Below are 12,014 nucleotides of genomic sequence, written 5' to 3' on the forward strand. Positions count from 1 at the left end.
CCCTTCCCAGCAAGTGGGGCCTGTGGGTAGCTGGAGGCATCCATCAACCTTATGACTGCCCATTACATGAAAGTGGACCAAGCCATGAGCATCTTCCAACATAAAGATTTCAAGTGAAAATGTTAAGTGTTTTTCAAACATTACTCTTGGAAGGACTTTCTTTCCAAAAATCTCTTAATGAAAAGAAATGTTATTAAGGGTTTTTTGTTTTGTTTTGTTTTTAAAAAAAATATTGCCCAAAATAGCCAAGCTGGACAACCTTGCCCTTTGTTAACATTGCAGTATATTTGCATTCGTCCGTCCTGACCCCAGAGCAACCGGTTCAGAAAAAAATGGGGTTATTCAACTTTACCTCACTTTGGTACAATTGCAACAAATTCCCCTACAGAAGATTAAAAATTTAGGTTGGGACAATGGCCATCAACATTTAAGTTCCAATAGGTATGCAGTTTTGCCCTGTCCAAAGCAGCCTGACTGTGATAGGATGGCTGAGTGATGTTCCTAAAGGCAGGAGATGGGCCCTGAGTTATTTAAGGATCCTATTACCCCACCTGGGGAAACAGACATGAGACAGAGCAAAAGTATGTCTAGGTGGAGAGAATGATCTGGTGAAGTACGAAGCCAATCTTTGAGTTTCCTGATTTCCCATCATGTCACTGGGCCCTCTGGAACCAATCCAGTAGTGTAAAAAAAAGAATCAGCACCCACTGCAAGACCTGGTTCTAAGATGTTAGGTCCAGAAACATCACTAGTATTTGATCTGTCTTTTTCAACTTACTCGGGGTGACAGAATGAACTTTTATTAACCACTCTCCAGAAAGCGTGAAACTTTATTTTCCTTCTTATTGGAGTAAAAGAATTATTCAGGATGATCTATTACCTTGTTAAGGATTCTGGACATCAGTGGATTTCATGTCATTTAAAAACAATTCTGAAATATTTGTTTTTCAACAGTGTCGTGTGTTTTAACATCATATTGTGCATTTAAAAAATGAAAAACAAATCATGTAAAAAAAATACTATATTGCTAAAAAATGTTAAATATCACCTGATCCTTCAGTGAGTCATAATCTTTTGCAACAGTAACACCAAAGATCACTGATCACAGAACACCATAACAAATATAATGAAAATGAAAATATCTGAAATATTGTGAGAATTACCAAAATGCGACACAGAGACATGAGGTGAACAAATTCTGTTGGGAAAAATGGCGCCAACAGACTTGCTCCATGCAGGGTTGCCACAAACCTTCAATTTGTAAAAAACGCAGTATCTGTGAAGTACAATAAAGCAAAGTGCAATAAAATGAGGTATGCCTGTATTGTCAATAAATCTACCTAAAAACAAGAAATAAATATAATTAAAAATTTTTAATGCAGATATCTATGCAAAGCAAGTTCCTAATAGACTAGAACACAAAGCTGGCAGTAAAAAGGCTGGTTGGGGGCCTATTTGACAGTTGAAAGACATCAATGACACCTAAATGCAAGACAGTGACAGTGAGAATGCAAAGAAAAAGACTTGCTTAAAGTTAAAATGCAGAGTAAGACTATTAAATTATTCACATCACAAAATCATCCTGAGATTCCATGTTTAGCAGGTCCATATTACACTGATAAAATAAATGACAATATTCTTACTGTCATTTATTGTCTCTTATTAATCTTAAAATTCCAAAGACCAGACCCAATCAATACTATCTCAGTTTTGCTCTGGCAAAAAAAGTTAATTTCAATACAGTACCCCAAGCTCTGGGAAATTCCTTCTTATGGCACTGTCATCACTTTACAGACTTACTTTGCAAGCCGCTCAAGCCTCTAAAAGTCCTCCTTTACTTTTTCTTAATCAACGTGTCACGAATTGGGTAAAATGCAATTGCTGAAAATGGTGCAGTTTTATGATATGAATAACCAGGTTTTTCTTATACAGTTAATGGACTCAGAAAATAACACATTTTTCATTCGATCATATTTTTCTGTGAAACAGTTCTTAATAAATATTAACTAGTATTAACATATTCAAAAGGATGAGATATAATGTAAAGAAATATAAATATCCAAATATCCCGTTAATCTTTAATTCATCCTTCGCTGCTCATTCTAACCCTGGTTTTATTGAGCACTGAGTTTTCTAATTTACCTTTAACCACTGCCAGAACTGGACTCTCCTGATGTTTATCGTTTTAAGACTCTCCAGAGATTCAAAGATATCAAAATTCTCAAAGGCTCCCTTTTCTGAAGATTAAATTATCCCAACGGAGGGGGAGCTCTGACTTCCTTCTACTGTAGTCAGAAAAGGCTCTTAGGATTCACCTTTCCTGTAAATTTAAATGGTTCTCTGTGAGTCGGAGTTGATAAGTTTTCTCTTCCATAGCTAGAAGATGAAAGAAAAACATCTGTGCAAAGTATCTCTAATGTTAATGTTTACTGATTAACATACAATCTGTGCCCTTATAAACAGAGGCTCATGTCATGAAGTTTTTACTGTCAATCCTCTGACACAGACTGTTCAATCAGTCAAAGTAACTTGGAGTTAGTAAACTTCCAAATTCTCTCAGAAGCTACCATTTTTAAAATATTATAATCAGGTTAAAACCAAGACAAATTTATATCTCTACTGATATAATATAAAAATGGCCCAGTCATTATGAATGATTAAGCTCTTACAATATGCAGAATTGGGCTTCCCTGGTGGCACAGTGGTTAAGAATCCACCTGCCAATGCAGGGGACACGGGTTCGATCCCTGGTCCAGGAAGCTCTGACATGCCGCGAAGCAACTAAGCCCGTGTGCCACAACTACTGAGCCTGTGCTCTAGAGCCCACGAGCCACAACTACTGAGCCCATGTGCCACAACTACTGAAGCCCTTGTGCCTAGAGCCCGTGGCTCCACAACAAGAGAAGCCACCACAGTGAGAAGCCTGCGCACCTCAACAAAGAGTAGCCCCCACTAGCCGCAACTAAAAAGAAAGCCTGCACGCAGCAACGAAGACCCAACACAGCCAAAAATTAATTAATTAATTATTTTTTTAAAAACACCACCTTTAAAAAATAATAATAATATGTAGAATTTCTAATTTACTGAATTGATAAAAAAGAAAAGTTAGTATTCCACATAATGTGAAACATCACCATATGTATCAAAAGGCAAGACCTCCTTGGCAAAATGTAGAAAATAGCCTAGCCTCCATTAAACACTGTAAATAGTTAAGCATAAAAAAATAATGTCCTGCTACATGTAAAAGAATGAAATTAGAACACTCCCTAACACCATACACAAAAATAAACTCAAAATGGATTAAAGACCTAAATGTAAGGCCAGACACTATCAAACTCTTAGAGGAAAACATAGGCAGAACACTCTATGACGTAAATCACAGCAAGATCCTAGAGAAATGGAAGTAAAAACAAAAATAAACAAATGGGACCTAATGAAACCTGTAAGCTTCTGCACAGCAAAGGAAACCATAAACAAGACAAAAAGACAACCCTCAGAACGGGAGAAAATATTTGCAAACGAAGCAACTGACAAAGGATTAATCTCCAAAATATACAAGCAGCTCATGCAGCTCAATATCAAAAAGCAAACAACCCAATCCAAAAATGGGTAGAAGACCTAAACAGACATTTCTCCAAAGAAGATATACAGATTGCCAACAAACACATGAAAGGATGCTCAACATCATTAATCATTAGAGAAATGCAAATCAAAACTACAATGAGGTATCACCTCACACCAGTCAGAATGGCCATCATCAAAAAATCTACAAACAATAAACACTGGAGAGGGTATGGAGAAAAGGGAACCCTCTTGCACTGTTGGTGGGAATGTAAATTGATACAGCCACTATAGAGAAAGTATGGAGGTTCCTTAAAAAACTAAGAATAGAACTACCATATGACCCAGCAATCCTACTACTGGGCATATACCCTGAGAAAACCATAATTCAAAGAGAGTCATGTACCACAGTGTTCACTGCAGCACTGTTTACAATAGCCAGGACATGGAAGCAACCAAGAGTCCATCGACAGATGAATGGATACAGAAGTTGTGGCACATATATACAATGGAATATTACTCAGCCATAAAAAGAAATGAAATTGAGTTATTTGTATTTAGGTGGATGGACCTAGAGTCTGTCATACAGAGTGAAGTAAGTCAGAAAGAGAAAAACAAATACTGTATGCTAACACATATATATGGAATCTAAAAGAAAAAAAAGTGGTTCTGAAGAACCTAGGGGGAGGACAGGAATAAAGACACAGATGTAGAGAATGGACTTGAGGACATGGGGAGAGGGAATGGTAAGCTGGGATGAAGTGAGAGAGTGACATGGACATATATACACTACCAAATGTAAAATAGATAGCTAGTGGGAAGCAGCCGCATAGCACAGGGAGATAAGCTTGGTGCTTTGTGTCCACCTAGAGGGCTGGGATAGGGAAGGTGGGAGGGAGACGCAAGAGGGAGGAGAAATGGGGATATATGTATATGTATAGCTGATTCACTTTGTTATACAGCAGAAACTAACACACCATTGTAAAGCAATTATACTGCAATAAAGATGCTAAAAAAAAGTTATTATGAAAAAAAAAAAAGAATGTCCTTGGGGCTTTCCTGGTGGCGCAGTGGTTAAGAATCCGCCTGCCAGTGCAGGGGACATGGGTCTGAGCCCTGGTCCGGGAAGATCCCACACGCCGTGGAGCAACTAAGCCCATGCGCCACAACTACTGAGCCTGTGCTCTAGAGCCCACAAGCCACAACTACTGAGCCCGTGTGCCACAACTACTGATGCCTGCGTGCCTAGAGCCTGCACTCCGCAACAAGAGAAGCCACCGCAATGAGAAGCCCGTGCACCGCAACAAAGAGTAGCCCCTGCTCACCACAACTAGAGAAAAGCCCACGTGCAGCAACAAAGACCCAACACAGCCAAAAATAAATAAATAAATAAATTTATTTAAAAAAAATGTCCTATTCAATATTGTACTACACATTCTAGCTAGAGAATTAAGCAAGAAAAAGAAATAGAAGGAATCTAAATTACAAAGGAAGAAGTAAAGCTATCTCTATTCTCAGATATGATTCTACATATAGAAAACTCCAAAGAATACACACACACACACACACACACACACACACACAAGCACTAGAGCTAATAAATGAAATTAGCAAAATTTCCAGGGTACAATATCAATATACAAAATCAGTTGTGTTTCTGTATAAGGTTGACCCTTGAACAACACAGAGGTTAAGGGCACTACCCTCCATGCAGTCAAAAATCCATGTAAAACTTTATAATCTGCCCTACCTATCCGTTCCTCCCAGTCCGAGGTTCTGCATCTGTGGATTCAACCAATCTTGGATCTCATAGTATTATATGCATTTATTGAAAAAAATCCACGTATAAATAGACCCTTGCAGTTCAAACCCATGCTTTTGTTTTTGTTTTTAATTGAAGTATAGTTATCTTACGCTTCAGGTATACAGCAAAGTGATTCAGTCAAACCCATGTTGTTCAAGGGTCAACTATACTAGCAGTAAAATATCCAAAAAGGCAATTAAGAAAACAATGCCATTTATAATAGCATCCAAAAGAATAAAATACCTAGAAATAAGTTTAACTAAGACTTCTATACTGAAAAAAACTACAAAGCACTGCTGAGAGAAATTAAAGACCTAAATAAATGGAAAGACATTCCACGCTCATGAACTGAAGAACTTAATATTGTTAAAATGGCAATACTGGGACTTCCTTGGTGGCACAGTGGATAAGACTCTGAGCTCCCAATGCACAGGGCCCAGGTTCTATCCCTGGTCAGGGAACTAGATCCCACGTGCATGCCACAACTAAGAGTTCACATGCCACAACTAAGGAGCCCACATGCTGCAACTAAGGAGTCCGCCTGTCACAACTAAGGAGCCCGCCTGTCACAACTAAGACCTGGTGCAACCAAATAAATAAAATTTTTTTTTAAATGGCAATACTACCCAAAGCAATCTACAGATTCAATGCAATCCCTACCAAAATTCCAACAGCCTGTTTTGCAGAAATAGAAGAGCCAATCTTGAAATTCATATGGAATCTCAAGGGGTCCCAAACAGCCAAAACTATCTGGAAAAAGAAGAACAAAGTTAGAAGACTCACACTTCCTCATTTCAAAACTTAACTACAAAGCTACAGTAATCAAACAGTATGGTACTGACATAAGGACAGACATATAGATCAGTGGAAAAGAATTGAGAGTCCAGAAATAAATCTATATATCTATGGCCAACTGATTTTCAACAAGGATGCCAAGACCATTCAATGAGGAAAAGAATAGTCTCTTCAACAAATGGTGCTTGGTCAACTGGATAACCATATGCAAAAGAATGATGCTGAGCCCTTACCTCACACCATATAAAAAAAATTAACTCAACCTTACACTCTATACAAACATTAACTTGAAATGGATCAAAGACTTAAATGTAAGACCTAAAACTATAAAACTCTTAGAGGAAAACACTGGCCCAAAGCTTCATGACATTGGACTTGGGAATGAGTCCTTGTATATGACACCAAAATCAAAGGCAACAAAAGTAAAAATAGATAAATTAGACTACACCAAAATTAAAAACTTCTGCTCATCAAAGGGCACAATCAACAGAGTCAAAGGCAACCTATAGGAAAAACTGTCTACAAATCTTATACCTGATAAGCAGTTAATATCCAGAGCTCCAACAATGCAACAACAAAGAAAACCAAACAACGTGATTAGAAAATAGGCAAAGGACTTGAATAGATATTCTCCACAGAAACTATATTTATATTTGTATAATGGCCAACGAGCACAGGAAAAGATGCTCAGATGGCTCAACATCACTAATCATTAGAAAAATACGAATCAAAGGCACAATGAGATACCACCTAGCACCCATTAGAAAGGCTATTATTTTTTTTTTTTTTTCCCAAGCTTTAATTCCAACTGGAGCTGGCTGCTTAGGGGAGAGAAGACGACACAGAAGGAATCAATGAAGACTTCCAGGAGTGATGGGGCCAAGGAGGCAAGCAACATTTACTGAATGTCTAGACTGTGCCAGGCCATTTTGCACATATCCTAACATTTAATACTGAATGATGTAAGGACAATTGTACCCTTCTAACAGATGAGGTTAACAAATGTGCTCCAGGTCACATGGGTATGAAGAGGTGGGCTCCCCACGAGCACTCACTCCAGTATATCTGATCAAAAGTCCATGCTTTTTGCACAGAAAGGCTATTACTGAAAAACAAACAGAAAATAACAAGTGTTGGTGAGGATATGGAGAAACTGGAACTCTTGTGCATTGTTGGTGAGAATGCAAAATGGTACAGCCACTATGGAAATGGTATGGCAGTTCCTCAAAATTTAAACAAAATTACCACAATTCCACTTTTGGGTATACACCCAAAAGAACTGAAAGCAGGGGTTCAAAGAGATATTTGTACACCAGTATTCATAGCAGCATTATTCACAGTAGCCAAAAGGCGGAAGCAACCCAAGTGTCCATCAAAGGATAAATGGATAAACAAAATGTGGTATATACAATGGAATATTATTCAGCCTTAAAAATGAAGGAAATTCTGATACATGCTACAGCATGTATGATCCTTGAGGACATCATGCTAAGTGAAATTAGCCAGTCACAAAAAGACAAATAGTGTATGATTCCACTTACATGAAGTACCTAGAGTGGTCAAATTCATACACAGAAAGTAGAATGTTAGTTGCCAGGGGCTAGAGGGAGGGAGGGAATAGGGAGTTGTTTATTGGGTAGAATTTCAGTTTTGCAAGACTTAGAGTTCTGGAGATTGGTTGCACAACAATGTGAACATACTTAATACTATCGAACTGTACACTTAAAAATGATTAATATGGGGCTTCCCTGGTGGCGCAGTGGTTGAGAATCTGCCTGCCAATGCAGGGGACACGGGTTCGAGCCCTGGTCTGGGAAGATCCCACATGCCGCGGAGCAACTGGGCCCGTGAGCCACAACTGCTGAGCCTGCGCGTCTGGAGCCTGTGCTCCGCAACAAGAGAGGCCGCCACAGTGAGAGGCCCGCGCACCGCGATGAAGAGTGGCCCCCGCTCGCCGCAACTAGAGAAAGCCCTCGCACAGAAACGAAGACCCAACACAGCAAAAATAAATAAATAAATAAATTTAAAAAAAAAAAAAAGATTAATATGGGGACTCCCCTGGTGGCGCAGTGGTTAAGAATCCACCTGCCAATGAAGGAGACACGGGTTCGAGCCCTGATCCGGGAAGATCCCACATGCCGTGGAGCAACCTAGCCCGTGCGCCACAACTACTAAGCCTGTGCTCTGGAGCCCGCAAGCCACAACTACTTAAGCCCACGCACCTACAGCCCGTGCTCCGCAACAAGAGAAGCCACCGCAATGAGAAGACCGCACACCACAATGAAGAGTCGCCCCCGCTCACCACAACTAGAGAAAGCCCACGTGCAGCAACAAAGACCCAACGCAACCAAAAATAAATGTAAAATAAAAAATAAATTTATAAAAAAAAATGATTAATATGGGGACTTCCCTAGCAATCCAGTGGTTAAGACTCCATGCTTCCAATTCAGGGGGCATAGACTTGAGCCCTGGTCAGGCAACGAAGATCCCACATGTCATGCAGTGTAGCCAAAAAAAAAGATTCATATGGTCAAATTTTTTAAAAATACTTTATTTATTTATTTGGCTGCTTCAGGTGTTTAGTTACGGCACGTGGGATCTTTTTGTTGCAGCGCACAGGCTCTAGAGCACGCGGGGCTTAGTTGCCCCATGGCATGCGGGATCTTAGTTCCCCACCCAGGGCTTGAACCCACGCCCCTGCATTGGAAGGCGGATTCTTAACCACTGGACCACCAGGGAAGTCCCCAATATGGTTTATTTTATGCTAGGCCAATCAATTCCTTGCCACAGATTTTAAATACTTTTGTTAAACATCTCATATATAAAAGGTACCATACCTTTTAATAATGGGGCACACACAAGAAGAAAGTCACACAACTTCTGTATTGCCAAAAACCTGAATAAGCATGAACTGAACACCATTTGTTAGAAATAAGAATCTCACCAAAAGATTACGGTAAGCAGGAGAACCACCAACCCCAAAGAAATATGTCTGCCTTCCACAATTATACAAAATTTTTTGTGTTTTAAAAGAATATTTACATAGCCATTCATACTTACAAGAGAACCTCATCATTTACCTCCTTCCATGAATTGAATAAAGTACCACAGACTAAACACCACCATATTTGCAATTTCTATATGGTGTTTTAGGAGTTTCCATTGTCGTTTGTTTTAGCTTCAGTCAGAAAGCAGTATCTCACTTACTTAAGGGATTTTTATCCCCTCAGGTATGGCCTTGTGGAAAGGAGGCAAGGCAAACCTTCAGTAAACCTGAAGATGTTATCAGCAATTCACCTATTCAGACTACTTAAAGGCAAAAGTGGTCTAAAAAAATGCTTAAAACAAAAAAGGCAGCAAGTTAGTTGCTTAAAGACTTTATATATCTTCGTACATATATGCATGTATTTTGTTGTTGTATAAGATACACTATTTTGTAATATCTGTAATCATTATTCCCAATCTAATTCTCCTGGAAACCATCTCATCTTGTTTTTAAATGCCAAAAAAAACAAAAACAGCTTTCCCAATTATTGTACCTTTTGAACTAAAATATATTATTTCACAAATTCAGTCAATTCTTATTATTCACAGTTGAGAGAAAACGATTACCTCTATTGTCACAATAGCTAGTTCAGTCATTTTCCATTGTAAAATATCTATCTACTGTGAGTAGTGGGGAAATAGTAGTGAACCAACTCAACTGAATTAGGCTCATTATAACATAAATCAACTAGGAATGGGAAAGCATCTAGACAGCAAGAAAATGTTCTGGGTCTAAGAGATAATGAGACGCTTGCTCCCTAGAACTTATTTCCCAGCTATAGTGAATGGATCAACACCCTCATGTAATGCTTAAAAGATTATCTAAAAATATCCCGTTACATCCAGAAATTGAGTATTAGCTATATTCAAAATTGCCACAGATCTATATAATTTTATATAATTATATAAATGCCACAAATTATATAATTGGTAAGTGTGATCAATAAGCCAACCAAATATTCTATAACCTTCCAAGTTTTCCTGTCCCAATGAAAAAATGTTTTCCTATTTACTGGAAGTTTAGCAGATAAAAAAATCCTGAAAAAGATTACATAGTTTTTCTTAAAAGAAGCAGAGAGACAAACTTGATACATATGATAACACTGGCACTAGTTTCTCAAATCTAAATACTGTATTGGAAATCACTTTCCCAAATAATTCTCAAATTATTAAAATAAACAAGAAAAAAAAAAACCCAAGTAGACTTTGAACAAAAATAACTAGCATTTTCTAAAAAACAACAAACCCAAACTACAAATCTTATTTTACATCTTGTGTATAAATTTTTGTCTCTACTTTTGATTATAGCAGTATGCTGCTTTGTTGATACGAAAGAAAATTCAAAATCTATTTCACTTCTTCCTGTTTAGGCATCTTATTTTCAATATCATATTCTAGTAGACAAGAAGAGCACACAAAATTCTTATTGGACTCATACATCATAATTTCCTGCAAATATTCCAGTTTTTCATTTATTATACCCATGTTTATATTCTTTATCTTAAAAGTAATACAAATTGTGGCAGATTATATCGTCCAAAAATGGCTACAATGGCAGATTCCATCCCATATGCTCTTATAAATTGATGTTGATACTCTTCCCTTCAAGTGGTGGGGTCTATGTCCAGTCCCTCCTCTGAACCTGGGTGGACCTTTATGACTACCTCAACGAACAGAAGAGAGCAGAGTAACACTAGGTGACTTCCAAAACTAGAGTCAAATATGCCATGTAACTTCACCTTGCTCTTTTGGGATGCTCTCGCTTGGAACCCACCATGCTGTGAGGAAGCCAAGCAGCCAAAAAGAGAGGTCATCTGCAGGTGTTCTGGCCTACAGCGAGCATTAACCACCAGACACATGAGTGAGCAAGCCTTCAAATGATTCAGGGGTGGGAAGGAGACGCAAGAGGGAGGGGATATGGTGATATAAGTATACGTATAGATGATTCACTTTGTTATACAGCAGAAACTAATACAACAATGTAAGGCAATTATACTCCAATTAAGATGTTAAAAAAAAAAATGATTCTAGCTGCCAGCCATTGAGCCACCACCCTCCCTCCAGCAACCCCACCTCACACCACTTCTTAACAGAGACAAGTTGTCCCCACCAAGCGAGCCTTGCCCAAATTGCGGATTCATGAGCAAAATAAATGACTGATGTGTTTCAAACCACTAAGTTCAAGTAGTTTGTTACGCAACAATAGGTAACTAACGCAAGTTCATAAATACAATTTGGAAAAACATACAAAAAGAGAAAGAAAAATGTTTTAATTACCCTGAGTTTCACCACTGTTAACATTTTTGACACATATTTTACAATCAAGGAAATTTAAAAAAAAAAAAAAATGTTTTGCCCCACCCACCTAGAATTCCAAATGCTTTGTTTTTAACAGGATAAAGGGTTAAATTCTTAAAGGCAGTCAACTGTTTGCATCTAACAAGAAATAGGAAGGAAGTGTATTAGCATTCAGTCTACTTTTCTTATCCTTATTATCTCTTTCACTTACCTGTCCTCAGTGAGGTGTCTGAGGATGGCTGGCCCACCAATATTTCAATCTATGGATGTGAATCAAAATCTTGGGTTGCAACAGCAGCTGCACTGGCCTTCTTCCCTGGAAGTTGTTTAAGCCCCAAATCTGAAATTTTCAAGGAAAGAAAACGCTAAATATAGACATCTTTTTAAAATCACTTATAATTCCATCTCTACAACTGAATGGGAGCTGTTAGAGTAGGTTAAAATTACATGGAAGTCAATGCACAGGTTTCGCTAAAATGGATTTGGTAACATGGATTCAGTCCAACTCTAC

General features: G+C 38.3%; 1 protein-coding gene across 11 annotated transcripts in view; it reads right to left on the minus strand.

Moving 5' to 3' along the window:
* The window catches only part of NUMB (NUMB endocytic adaptor protein), a 178,835-nt gene that overhangs the window by 134,390 nt on the left and 32,431 nt on the right, over window positions 1-12,014 (minus strand). For all 11 annotated transcript variants that reach the window (XM_057544229.1, XM_057544236.1, XM_057544234.1 and 8 more), the window contains exon 2: window positions 11,715-11,843. The gene's annotated coding sequence lies outside the window, so the exon portion shown is untranslated. The remainder of the gene's footprint in view (window positions 1-11,714; window positions 11,844-12,014) is intronic.

This window comes from Balaenoptera acutorostrata, chromosome 3, assembly GCF_949987535.1.
Source record: "Balaenoptera acutorostrata chromosome 3, mBalAcu1.1, whole genome shotgun sequence".
NCBI classification, from domain to species: Eukaryota; Metazoa; Chordata; class Mammalia; order Artiodactyla; family Balaenopteridae; genus Balaenoptera; species Balaenoptera acutorostrata.